Source organism: Tenrec ecaudatus, chromosome 16, assembly GCF_050624435.1.
Source record: "Tenrec ecaudatus isolate mTenEca1 chromosome 16, mTenEca1.hap1, whole genome shotgun sequence".
Classification (NCBI taxonomy): Eukaryota; Metazoa; Chordata; class Mammalia; order Afrosoricida; family Tenrecidae; genus Tenrec; species Tenrec ecaudatus.
In genome coordinates this window covers 14,145,731-14,159,087 of record NC_134545.1, presented here as the reverse complement: position 1 = coordinate 14,159,087, position 13,357 = coordinate 14,145,731, and positions in this window count along the sequence as shown.

Genomic DNA, 13,357 nt, shown 5'->3' with positions numbered 1-13,357 from the left:
AAGGTATCTTTACATCCGCGCTTGTGTGGACACCCAGCTGTGGCCCGATCGGGGCATCGGGCGAGTGTGCACGGACGGGGGGTGGAAATCTCTCTCCCACCCTGCCCCACCCGCATCCGAGCGTAAAGGCGCCTCTGCCCCCAACGCATCTGTAAGCAAACACGCCGGCACACTAGGACCGAGAAACACGTACAAGTCAACACCTATACAGCCAGCCGGGCGATCCCTCTGGCATGATGGGGGGGGGGGGGCGTTGTGAAATGCAGTTAGCAGCCCCCTGTTCGCTGGCTTGGGTGCGGGCTCCCCGAACTCGCTGGAAGGGGGGTGTGTAGAGGGAGGGGGTGTTCAATGAGGCTCTGGACAAAAAGATCGCTGCCCCGGACCGCGTTCCAGGCCTGTCCCCGCCTAGCCGCCGCCCGCGCCTCGGAGGCCCGCTCGGTGCCTGGCCGCCCGTTAGCGGTGGGCGAGCCCGGAGGGGGGGAGGTGCCGCCGGCAGCCTCGTATCTCCTGCAGGCACGCATTTATCTCTGAGTGCCTCGGTTCTTTCTTCTCGCCGGGACTTATCGCTACAGAAGTCCGGGGCGAATTTGTAAAACAAACCGTGAAACGTCCCCAACCCCAGGGCGAGGTGACTGGTACCAGTTCAGGTAGGGTGGGGGCGGCAGCCAAGGCGGAGGGGGAGGCGGGAACCGATCTTACTGATCAGACCTGCCGCCGACTTGGCCACGGCGTTATCTCAGCTCCCCGCCGCCGTCAGGAGAGTCCCCCCAGAACCAAAGGAATGGGTTGGGCTGGCCTGGCGCTGATCTTGGATGCTCTTTAGGCTAATCTCGGACCTTCTCTGAGCGACCTTGCTTTGGAAAGCGAATGGGGGGGAAAGGGTTGCTTGTGGGCCCTGGGGGGTTAAGAACCTCTAGACTTCCGATGATGTGAGTGTTACAGAGCAGAGAAGGCTCTTAAACGTGTACCCCCTGAGTCCCCAGGCCCCAGTCTCTGAAGTGGGGGCAAGTGGAGGGTGAAATGCAATTCCGTTGTGGGCTAGCCGCGCCGAGATAGGGGCGGAACTGGAGTGGCGACCAGCTCTTCCCAGCCGCCCATTTTTGACGCACATGCTTAAGAGCGCTTGGCGCCAGTGCGGAGAATTCCCTGAAGTCGCCAGAGAGAATAAAGTGGTTTGGACACTGCCGGCTCGCCATCCCTCTCTCCTTTCTTTCCCTTTCGGTGTTTCTTTCTCTGTCCCCCGCCCCCCTCCACCCTTTCCCTTGGTCGGCGATTAGGAGAGAGAAAAAGACAGGAGACAACTGGGACCCAGAGTGGTGTCTTGGTTTAAAGAAATTCACCAGGCTCCCCTCTCGTACCCCCTCTGCACAGCATCCTGAGGAGTCCCAGAGGCCCGACTTTCCCTCGCCAGGCACTGACCAGCAAGATCACTGCGGCGTGTGCACCCGGTGACAGAAAGCACCCCTTCCCATGCGGCTGGAGCTTGGGCCTGGGTTCGGGCCTCAGCTCTGTGCGGCGGCCCACCCTCCTCTGGATCTGGCTCGGCCTGCGATCGCTGGCCAATGTAGGCCGGACCTCTTCGTGCACCCACTCGTGGCCCAAGCGTCCAGGTGCACGGGAGAGCGAGATACTGCCCCGGGAGCTTCGCACTCGGGCTGGGGCAAAGGGAGGGGACTTGCTAATTTTACTTGTAAATATTCCCACTCGCCTTGGGCTTGGCGGAGCAGGACCCAGGGCGGCCTCAGCTCTCCACGAGCCCCCTCCCGAAATCGCCCGCTCTTGCCCTATCTCTAACTCCACTCCAGGGTCACTCCAATTTCGACCCCTAGACTCCAGCCCGCACTCTCGCGCCCGAGGGACCGGAGAAGAGGGAGTTTTGCGGGGTTCTGCGTCCAAAATGTCGACATCTTGCTAATGGTCTGCAAACTTCCGCCAATTATGACTGACCTCCCAGACGCGGCCCCAGGAGGCTCGTATTAGGCTGGGAGGCCACAGTAATCTGGGATCAAAAGCTGGAAGGTGCGAACTGCTCTTTGTCTCTGCGTGGCCGCCGAGCCCCCCCTCCTGGTGGGCGATAAACCCACTCTGGCGCCGGCGTTGCGCTGGGTGATTAATTTGCGAACAAACAAAAGGGACCTGGTGGCCACCGCTTTCGGGTTAAACATTGGCCAGCGCTGTTCAGAGGACTCGGGCAGGCTGCCCCCCGGAGAATTCACACTGGCTGTCCGCTCCTGAGGCTGTCCCCCGTAGGTGGTCTCTGCAGACCCCTCGGTTCCCTTGGCCTTGCTGCCTGTGCCCGCCCTGGACCGGCTGAAAAGCCAGTGCTGGAGTGGGAATGAGAGACCCGATTCTGGGTCCCGGCAGGGCGCCCGGGCCTCCTAGTGTCCCGCAAACGCGCCCCACCCCCACCCCTCCACCTCTTTTGCAGAATGATTTTTCACTTAATGATGAGGCCGGGCCCACCCATCTCTTTTTTTTTTTCTTAAATGAAAGAAAAATAACAAATTCTCTGTAGATCCGCGATGGCTGTGACCTTTAAGACAGGGTGCACCGGATGGGATGCGTGGAGACAGAGGGGTTTCTCAATGAAGTTCATCGGACTCAAGAAAACCCACCAACTAACTAGATGTCCACGGGCCAGGCCAGAGCGAGCAAAGAAGCTGGCTTATCCCCGAGGCCCGCTGGGAAAGTCCTCGCTTGTGTCACTGCTTCAGGCCACAAAGGGGACAAACCGACCCTTTGGTGACCGAAAGTTGTTTATTTGAAATTAAAAACAGCAACAACAGAGTGGGAGGAGTGGGGAAGGTGGTGGGTAGGCGGGGGTGTCATTTACTTTGGTGAGTTTGATATAAAGATTCCCTTCAGTCCTGTGAGGTGCAGGGCGGTCCCACGATGGGGATGACACACGAGTACTCGCTCTTAAACTTTCACCTGGTTGACACGAAGCTTTGGGGGAGTTGGAGGTATCTCTGAATTGGAAGCTCTGGGGACACGGACTCGAGGCCCATTCATATTTCTCCTGGGGTCTGTGGCCTAATTAAGAAGTTTCCTTGGGGGAGGGGACGGGGAAGTGTTACTGGGGAGGGCTTTTTCTCCTCCACCTGACCGATTAGCGATGCACTCCCCCCTCCCCCCCCTTGGACCCCAGATTTGAAACGTTTCTAGGTTTGGGGCTTGAGAACTCATAGCCCCTTCTGCGCACTTCCTCAACTTGGGGGCTTTATTTTCTGACGGGGTTGTTGAAGAGAAGCACTTTTTGGAGTTGCCTCCCCAGCTGCCCCCCATTGCCTCTCTTTTCTGCCGGCAGTTCTGAACTCTAAGAAATTCATAGACCTGGGAGACTGGCTGTCCCTCTCGGATTTTAGCACCGCCCCTTCCCCTAGTTGATCCTCTCTTCCTTGGTCTGAAGGCTCCTGGCTGGCCAGACCCTTAACCCCCACCCCCCACTCCCATCCTCTCCACCTCAGGCCAGGGGTAGGCCGGGCCTCTTGGTAGTACCAGATACAGGACCCCCATCTTCTGTAACGATTTTTCCCTGTCTTTCATTCCCTGTCTTCCTGTCTGTTCATCTCAGAAGGATTCTGCGAGCCCAGGTCTAGTATCTTTCTTGGTAGCCTGACAGGCTGTCTTCTCTCCCTTCCTGGTTGTTAGTTTCTATTTCCCCTTCGAAAGCCCTGCTCAGCTGTCTCTGGCCATTCTCTTCTGGTTTTGATTTCCCCACTTCTCAATTCTGCCACCTTCTCTCTCCACTCTCTAACTGTGCTGTACGGTCTCGATCCCCCATTCCAGTCTCTGTCTTCCTGACTTTGCGTCTGGGGATCCTCCTCTATTTTTTCCAGTTATCAGGCCCAGAGGCCACCCCCAACCCCTAACCCCGGGTTCCAGCACACTCCTCTGCCTTGTGCCTTGTTGCCTGACCAGGGAAGATCGTGTCCTGAGAGAGTGAGTTAGGCTCATTTGGTCTAGGACCTGACGCTTCTCGGGCCATCTACAAAGACATCCTGTCCCCAACATCGTCCCATCCCTGCTGCCCACTCTGGGTGCTCTCCCTCTATAGGGCTGGATTGAGGGGGGGCGTGAGGGGGCTGCCCGGGGCTCCCTGCCCTCTGACAGTCCTCTGCATTATTGATCTGGGCAGGCTATCCACTGGAAGAGTGTGGCGTGTATGTGACAGAGAGCCGACTATCCAAGTTGTCTACCTTCGGGGAGCCGTGGCGTTTTTTTCCTTTGGTGCCAGGTGGTCTGGGCTGCCCCCAGAGTATCACCCGTTAGACACTTGGTCCCCCACTGACCCTGTCTCCCTCACCATGATGGAGGTGAACTTGGTCTGGCCAAATCAAAAGGAAAAGCTTTTCCCTCTTCTGTGTTATATGTGTTTTTCATTGAAGCAAGTGGTTGGTTCGCCCGGCAAAATGGCAAATTAGCAACACAGCTAGTGATATGCATGAGATGGAAGGGAAATGAGGGTGAGGAACTCAAGGTAGCATGTGTTGCTTCTGTGTGTGTTGTCTGCAGAAGGTGCCCTTTATACATCTGTGGAGATTTTTTGGCTTTCTTTTAGGAAAATGAACTAACTGGTCTCTTCATTTCAAGCCAATCTACCGCTTCAGCGCTCTCTTTGTGTTGGGTGAGTGTGTGTGTTTTACCCAATTGTCATTTCTTTAAAAGACAATGCAGTGGATGCTCCTTCATCCAGCAGCAGAAAGGACACGGGGAGACCCCCCCCTCCGCCAAATTTTCCTTCTCTCTTTGGGCTCAGAATCAGCAAGATGACTTTGACCCCAGCCTCTCCTGACCACCGTACAACTTTCCTCAACCTCCTCTATCCAGATTTACAGTAAGGGGGTTGCTCTGAGATGTGGGCCAGGCATGTGACTTAGGGAGCTGGAGTGGTCAGAATGGGGGGTGGGGAGGTGAGGGGTCAGAAGGGTTTGAAAGATTAGAGGGGAAAAAAATATATATATATATGTATGTATGTATATATATATATATATATATATATACCCTCTCCCCAATCCCATCAGTAGATTGGGGGGACATGTGGCCCAGAGAACTTTTTTTTCTTTCTGATTTTTCCTGGGGTGGTTGGATGCTGAGGCATGGGGGGTAGTGGGGTCTGGTCCCCAGGGGAAGGGACAGGACAGAGGGGACAGAGAGACTGTAAGTGAGAGGGCATGGCAAATTAAATGGTCGCTACTGTCAGGAAGGCTGACAGGCCAAAGAAAGATGGTCCACTCCAAATCGGCTGAACTAACTGTCCCGCCATTGCCCTGGACACGTCTTCTCAATTTGAGCAGACTATCCATTACTATTTCCCTTACTGGGTTTCAATTTAAAAGGATGAGGGTGCAGGCAGTGAATGCCTGGGAGTCTCTTGGACCCCAAAGGCTGGGAGCTCTCCTCTCTTCTTCCCTCTCTCTTCTTGTTCTCTCCCCTTTTCTTACCAGCTCACCTGTGGCCCCAGAGACAATGTGTCCACCCTCCTCATGCAGCTCAGAGCAGTCTGTACTGCTCCTAAGCAACCTGTTCATGCCCAAGGAAGCCCTCAAGGGCCCTAACACATCTTGCCTCCCATACACAGGGCACGCGAGGCCATCCAAGGGGTCCCTCAATTTGTGGGTTGTACTGAACACACAGATAAAACCCAAACCCGCTAGTCGATGCCACCATTCCCCAGAATGAAGCTGGAACCGTCCAGCAGGTCTGAGTTTGTCATCCTACGGCCTGCAGTGGTGGGGGTGATGGTGGTGATGGGTGGCTTTTCACCTGCTTCTGGGGGCAGGGAAGCCCGCAGCCAGAGCCGGAAAAGGAAGCAGGATTCCGGATTCCGTTTGCCAAAGCCTCAGGGGACAAACTGTCCAGCCAAACTGGCTTAGGTGAAATCTGGACACGTCCACCCTCTCTCCTGCGCCAGGGGGCCACCCCAAATTGCAGAAGAGGCAGCCTTAGGGTCAGTCTTAAAAATCTAGCCATCTGGGTCCCCCCTCTCCCCCCCCCCCCCCAACATCTGTAAAAGAAACTAGAAGCCTAGACGGACAATGTAACTTTATTTTAAATGAGAGTCTGTCCCCTGGACGCACAACATCGGGGAAACTTTCCAAGTTATAAAGCCCCCAAAGTCTTGCGGGCTCTCCTAGGGGCCCCAGGGCGGACACACCGCTCTTGCCTTCTACCCGCGACTCTGAAGAGAGCTTGGCTAGACGCTCCGGTTTTCCGGAGAGCCCAGAAGCCCTCCACAAGCCCCAGACTCAAGGACCAGAACTTCCCTTTGCTTTGAGGGGAAGCGGCGTGAGCAGCAGGGTCACGGTCACGCAGTCTCGGTCTATGGGCAATGGAATCGGGAGAGCGCTTTCTCTACAGCAGCGGTCTCAGGGCTCCGGGAACCTGCCCGCGCCTTCTCGATCTAGGTCTCCCTGCGAAAAGCAAACTTGGAGTCCCAAGGAGGAGTGGGGGGGCGCGGCCAGCCCACCTGGCCCACTCGGCGAGGGGTTCCGCATACCCTACCCGCACCCCCCCCTTCCAGATCCGGAAGCTGGACGCATGCGGGGAGGTGGAGGTGGAGAGGCGGGCAGGCCTGGCCGAGCGCGCACCGGGTAGTGCGGGGCGCTCCGCTCGCAACCTCGACTGAAGCCCGCCCCGGGGAGGCTCCGCGCTGGCTCCCAAAGCCGCAGCGGCCCTAGGGGCGTTGGGAGATGGGGCTCCCCGACCGACGGGCTGGCCTTACCTGGCCCAGGCAGCGGAGAACAGATCCCCGCTGCTGGGGCGGGCGCTGGCTCCCAGGCGGGTTACCTGCGGGAGGCCGTGAGACTCTCTAGTTCGCAGGGCGGAGCGAGGCAGGCTCCCCGAATGCGTAGGAAAGAAAGCGCCGCCGCCCCAGCCCGCGGGCCTCAAGTCGTCTCTTTGAGAGCCAATGCTTGCCCCGCAGGAATTCAGCTAGAAGCGTCTACTCCATTAGGGGGAGAGTCCCCGTTTCCCCACCTTTGTCCCATGTGTCCCCTTTGGCTACCTTGATCCCTGCCCCGCCATGCTAGTCGCTCTGGGTGCAGGGAACAAACTGGGGGCGAATGGTGAGGCCCCAGGCGGAGGGGGCGCATGGCCCAAAGAGAAATCGAACGTTTCATCCTTTTTCCATCCCCAAATGATGGGAAAAACATTTGTAAGGAGAGATCCTCATGGGAGGAAAAGCCAGCGCAGTGAAGCAAGCTCAGCGTGAGACAATGTTGCAGGCTGGGCGGTGGGGAGGAAGAAACAATCTTGCCCTCTGCCATGAATGGGGTGTGTTGTTACATGTTTTCTTCTAAGGGAGTTCTAGAAACAGGTCAGCACAACGCTGCCAGCCCAGGGAGTGTGCTGCTGTCTCTGGCTTCCAGGGTGGACCAGCCCCAAGGCAAGGCCCCCCTCCCTGACCCCGACCCCAGAATGGGTGGGGAGGAGGACGCTGTTGCCCACTTCTGATTTCCAGGGCACACTTGCTTTTGAAAGGACTCCTCTTCAGACAGTAAAATATGAGTTCTCCCCCCCCACCCCCATGTCTTGAGTCTGGTCTTCTCAGGGAACTTGGAGCAGCTAGCTTGGGAAAAGGGGGAGGCAGTGGGGGTGGCTGCTCTAAAGATCTCTAAACTGGGTGGGTGTGGGGCGGGGGATTCTCTCTTTTCAGCCCAGCCCTGCTGGGGTGCCCGGTGTTATTAAACCCAGACGCTGGGTCCAGGAGTTGGGGCCATGAGGAAAAGATTTACAATTAAGCCAATTGGGGCTGAATACAGCCATCCAAAGTTTGCAGGTGTAAATAATACTTTGCTGCTCCCCCCCCCCCCCTCCACTTCCAAGCAACTTCATGTCAGGATTACCACAGCCTTGTTTAGGATCCTGGTCCTTTGGTTTGGAGGAAAAGTGGGGGCAGGGGGACAGGGACGCAGGACAACAACGTGCATTGACCATTTCGAGTTTTCCGATTAGACAAGTTAAACTAGGAGTCTGCTGCAGTGGGTAACTGGGGCAGGCGTCTCCAGTCCCTTCCTCCATCTAGAATTCAAGAATTGTTCCAGGAGGAGTCAATGAAAGGACTTTTGATTGTGGCCTGTGATTCTCTCCCCCCCCCCCCCAAATGGGGCAGATTTCTATGTAGCGGGGTGGGTAAGGGCATTGTATTAATATAAAGCTGATTGTACCCCTTCACTACCCCATCTGTACCTGTACGGACTGGCTGAGGGAGGGAGGAGTTGGGCAAAGGAAGTCTCTGGTACTTGGGATATCAGGAGTTTGTTCCACTGGGAATCCGGAGAGGTGGGCCTGCTTTATCTGTGAAGCGGAAACCAGGGCCCTCCCAGAGCATCGCGGGGGCATCTCCCCTTGTTGAGTTGTGTCTGCGCCCAACATGGAGACCGCACAGCTTCACCACGCCAAGAATAGGCATGCGTATTTCTAGAATGTTCTGTGTGGCCACAAGTGTGTACACACGGGCATTCCAAGTCGCCCCCCACAAATATGACATTTACATCTTAGATTAAAAACTATGAGGCAGTCACACCCCACAGGCCGACTCTTATTTGATCAATCCGGACAGAGTTAAATTTGTTTGGCTTCACGCAGTTCCTCCTTTTGTCTCTGAGCGATGAAGTCTGTCTGTTACAAATTACCAGGGAATTGGAGAATATGCATGTGACCCTCTCCCACCCCACCCACTCACCCACCCCCTGCCACCAACTGTTGTTGGGGTGTTTTCGGGTCTCACAGTAATCCGTTCAATAATATGTGTAATATGTGTGTATTTAGGCACTCTTCCAAAAAATTAGCGATAACATTCCAGGCTATATGAAGAATGGCAGTTTCCTCTCGCTGCGGTGCCGGCTAAAGCTGCCGCGTGGAGAAGCTATCCCTAGGGGAGCTGGCACCCTAGGGGCACAGGGAAGAAGGCTTCAGCCTAGACTAGAGGCTAGAAGGGTAGGAGTGGTGGTGGCCGACTCCAGTCTTGCTACGGTCATGGGTGTATTGAGTGAAGGAAAAACTTGGCCGGAGCGAAAGGAGAGAAGAGTTTCCAGGCAGAGGGGGCTTAAAAACTATATTCTTTCCTTTTTCTTCTCTTCTCCTTCCCAGCCACTGCCCCTCATCTTGCCCCGCCCCCTGCCCCCGTTTGTGAATTCCCTGTCCAGAGCACATGTTAAGCATAAATAAGTAGTGGGGAGACTGAACGCTGGGTGAACCCGAATCGGTCCTAAGCAGGGCGGAGAGTACGTGGCTAGGCGGAGGAGGTGGAGGTGGTGGGTGGCGAGGGACGCAAAGGGGTGTTTTCTGTTTGTGAACCTCTGCGCCTCTCTTCGCAACAGCCTCCTAGGAGAGCTTGGAAGGCGCCCTGGCCGGCTTGCCGCTGGATGGCGCTGGGGGAGACGAGACCGACTCAGACTGTCGCCTCTGGCGTGCCTCACCTTGTAGGGTGTGCGCGAAGCTCCGTGGATGTGTGTGGGGCGAGGCCTCGTTCTGTGGGTCACGGCAGCGAGAGAGGCAAAAGGGATCCTCAGGTATGGGGTGCAGCCTGGGCCAAGAGAGGCTGAGGGGGGAGCTGGGTGTGGAAGAGGGCTTTGGGGCCCAGGGTAGGACAGTGTCTTGTTCCTCAGAAGCCACCTGCCCCAGTTGTGCATGCATGTGACTGATCTGGAAAGCAACACCATTGGATAGGTGTGGAGGTGCGCCAAGAGCTAGAGGTTTGCAGAACCTCACCCCGTACCCCCACCAGCACTTTCACTGGCAAATGACAACCCCGGGTGCAGGAACCCGTCCAGGAGGTCAGAATCAGAATCGCTGCCCTAACCCAGGAACGAATCTGAATGATCCCTGGAATTAGGAACTCTCCAGTTCCACAGGCGTTGCCCCACTGCGGACTGGGCACACACAGAGCATGCCAGACCAGCTGGGGCCATCACTAGAAGGGGACACTGGCAGGACTCCTAAGACCTGGGGTTGGCTGTTTCCTAGCGTTCAAGGGCGCTGGGGAGAGGAAGAGGAATGATTCGCTCAATGCTTACTGAGCGAGCAGGGATGCCCTTGTCAAAAACTTGGACACACACCTGATACTAAGAGAAAGACACAATCCTAGTAACTACAGACTGCATTTTGTCCATGGCGGCCTCTTGGGTTAATGAGTCTTTGGAGGCAGGGATAGGGTTAATTGTTAATCGGATCCCCAGCTGTGATCATAGTGGTTGATCCCTTGGAAGGTACTCCCCAAGGAATCACTCCTGCATACCGAGAGTCTAGGAAGGGAGGCGCAGAGGTTCGCAAAGAGAAAACACCCCTTTGCGTCCCTTGCTTTGGCAAACCAGAAGTGCATTCTGAAAGTCCAGTAGCCAATGGACTGTTTCCCCAGGTTCCGATCTGTCCAGTGAGTAAAAAAGCAGATCCAGTCTAAAAATAGTAGTGGGAAGCAAAACTTTGGAATAATGGATTGGAATAATGGATAGACACATCTCTCTCTCTCTCTCTCTCTCTCTCTCTCTCTCTCTCTCTCTCTCTCTCTCTCTCTCTCTCTGCAGGGACTCCACAGGGAGTGAGCTCTATCAAGAGTATCTGCAGGTTGCCTCCTTTTCTTAATCTCCTGCTTTCCGAGCTACAATCTGGGTTGATTCGACACGACTCCTTCCCATTTTAAATATGAGGCTCAGGAAGATGATGGAGAGCAAGGGCAGCATTCAAGACCCCAAGGCAGCAAGGTTGGACTCAACCCTGGATCGCTTTTGGTCCAGTGACAGCGCCCAGTAGCACTGCCAAAGAAGACCTAGCCTGCCCAGGTCTCTGGAAGCTGTGAATCCGGTTTCTCTTATTGCTCCGACGTCTGGCCTGGGAAGCGGGTCATCACATCCACTCCTGGGACAGGAGAGAGGAGTCTTGACAGGCAACTGAAAAAAAGCCAACCAACCAACCCACTGTCACTGAGTCCCTTGTTCCAACTCACTAAAAAGTGAGAGCCTTTAGAGTACCCCCCTCCCCCACAGACCCTTTCCCCATCAGTGAGTCCTCCGAGCTTACTAAGCAGTCTGGAGAGTGAGTCCCTTGAAAGTTTGTTGATAGACCAAATAAACTAATTATGCCCCCCACCCCCATTTCCAAAGGAGAACAAAACCAAGCAATGGATTTGTGATCCAATAAAGGAGAAGTGGGATGGGGAGTCCTGTCTTCTCCTGTGCCCTCTGTCCTAGTGGGACCTGCTCTTTTCCTAGTTTGGGTCCCTGGCTTGCCCATCTACAGTGGCTGGGCCACTCCCTCAACCTCTCCCCCCAACCCCCTAGTTTTGCAAACAAGGATGGTTTCCCTCCCTCTATCTGTTTGCCCTTCATTCAGATAATGGATCAAGGAGACAAGCCTGGCCCAGCGGGAAGCCAATATAATCGATTGGGATCCCCCACCTCAGCTCCCAAATGGAGGCATAAAGCCCCCCACCCCCTTACTCTCCAAAGGATCTCAGGACTTAGGGTTTCTGGGCATCAGGGATCGGGAAGGAAGCCGGGGCTGGGTGAATTGGGTAGCCCCTGCTGTCTCCCACTCCCCTCTGGGACCTAGGCCTGGAGAGGGCCCCCCTCCCATCCTCAGCTCAGCCGCCTGGTCAGGCAATCTTCACAGCTGGCTCCTAGATGTCCTTCTGAAGGACAGGGCCTTGGGATCCAACACCCATCACATCATAATGACCTCCTTGGGTCTACCCTTCCTAGCCTGGGACCCTCATCTGTGAAATGGGTTTGGTTGTTTATCAAAGAGAACTTTGGGGATGCAGGCTGGAGGCGGACTATCTTCCTGCGTCGTCGTCCCCCTGACACTTCAGCTCATAGAAATCCCCCACGTGAAGAAGCGGAGGCACCTTCTCTGTGCTCTCACATGCCAGATGGGGAAACCAAGTCATGCAGGGAGCCACAAAGAGCTGCCCCAGGCCCCAGGGCTTGTTAGTCTTTAGTGAGATGTGTGTGTGTGGAGGGTGGGGGTTTCTAAGCTTGGAGCTTGCCCTGAGCCTGACTTTCAACAAGGGGGTGCATGCACACTTGGTGCACACAGGAGGTGCATAGAAGCCTGCCTTTTTTGCACCCACCGTATCCTGGAAGCAATTTCATTCGACCCCCTTTCCCTGAGCTAATGCAATCGATGGGTGAGGGGCTGGAGGCTGCCAAAACCTAAAAGCTGGCCATCCAAACGTGTCAAGACCTTTTCTGTTTGTTTGTTTGCAGTTAGGAAGGAGGGAGCCCGTGTGTGTCTGTGTGTTGAATCAATACCGCCCAGACAATCCTTCACAAAGGGGCTCCAGGCGGGCGGCCCGGCCACAAGGTCTCCCGCCTCTGGCGGGTTAATTGGGCCCTGGAAGATGGGGAAAGAAGCAGCTTCCAGTTAATTAGTCAAGAAGTGAATCAAGCCCCAGCGACCTGGCAATGGCCCCTGGGGAGCTGGTTTTGTGCAAGTCAAATTGGTCCGGGCGCTCCCCTCTGGGCCGGGTGGGGCGCGGCGGGGAGCGCAGCCCCGGCGCCCCTGCTTTCCAGGGCCCGGCGCCGACCGCCAGCCCGTGCGCTCCCTCGCGATCCGGCTTTGGTCTTCTGGCGGTTTCGCCTCTTTTCCCTCGCTTTTTTCTGCCTCTCTCCTGCATCCCACCCCACCCCTCTGGCTCCTCCACTCCCTTGGCTTTGGCTCAACCTCCAAACGCCCAGAACCCAGGGCTTCCCCTGCCATGACCCTCTCCAAAGCCGCCCGCAGAGACCTTGTCTCCCCAAAGCCCCAACCTCAGGCTGGTAGGGTGCACACAAACAGGCCAGGGGTGTGTGGGTGGTGTCTGGAGGCCCTGACTGCTAAAGGCCGGGTGGAACCCAAAGCTACAGCAGTCACGCAGCCCCCACCCCCACATTTACGTGGCCAGAGGGGACAGGAGAAGGTTGGGAGCGATTGGAAGAGCAATTCACAAGGGAATGATTCTGTGTAGGGGGGAGGGGTGCTGGGGGGAGGGGGCTTTTGCACCCAGTCTAGTCTTATGACCTAAGAGACACAACAGGGAGCGATTTTCTTGGAGTCCCACGGGAAAGGAGGCCGAGATGGCCCACATTACCCAGGTTTGGTGCCTGATCCTTGGTTGCACGAAGGCCCATGGAAGGCACAGTACCCCTCGGGCTGGCCATAACTTGGAATGTTTATGGGCAGAAGGAGGGGGGTGGGAATCGCCACAACTCTGCTCAGCGCTAAGGCTGAATGACTCCAATCTAGTTCATCTCCCATTCCTTGTTCGGTGTTTCTGGTGTTTCTTCTCTCTCCTCCTCCCCCTCCCTCTCTCCCCCTGCTTTGGCTTCTTAGTCCTCCAATGTATAGGCTATTCAGATGCTCAGGCTAGAACCTCTGC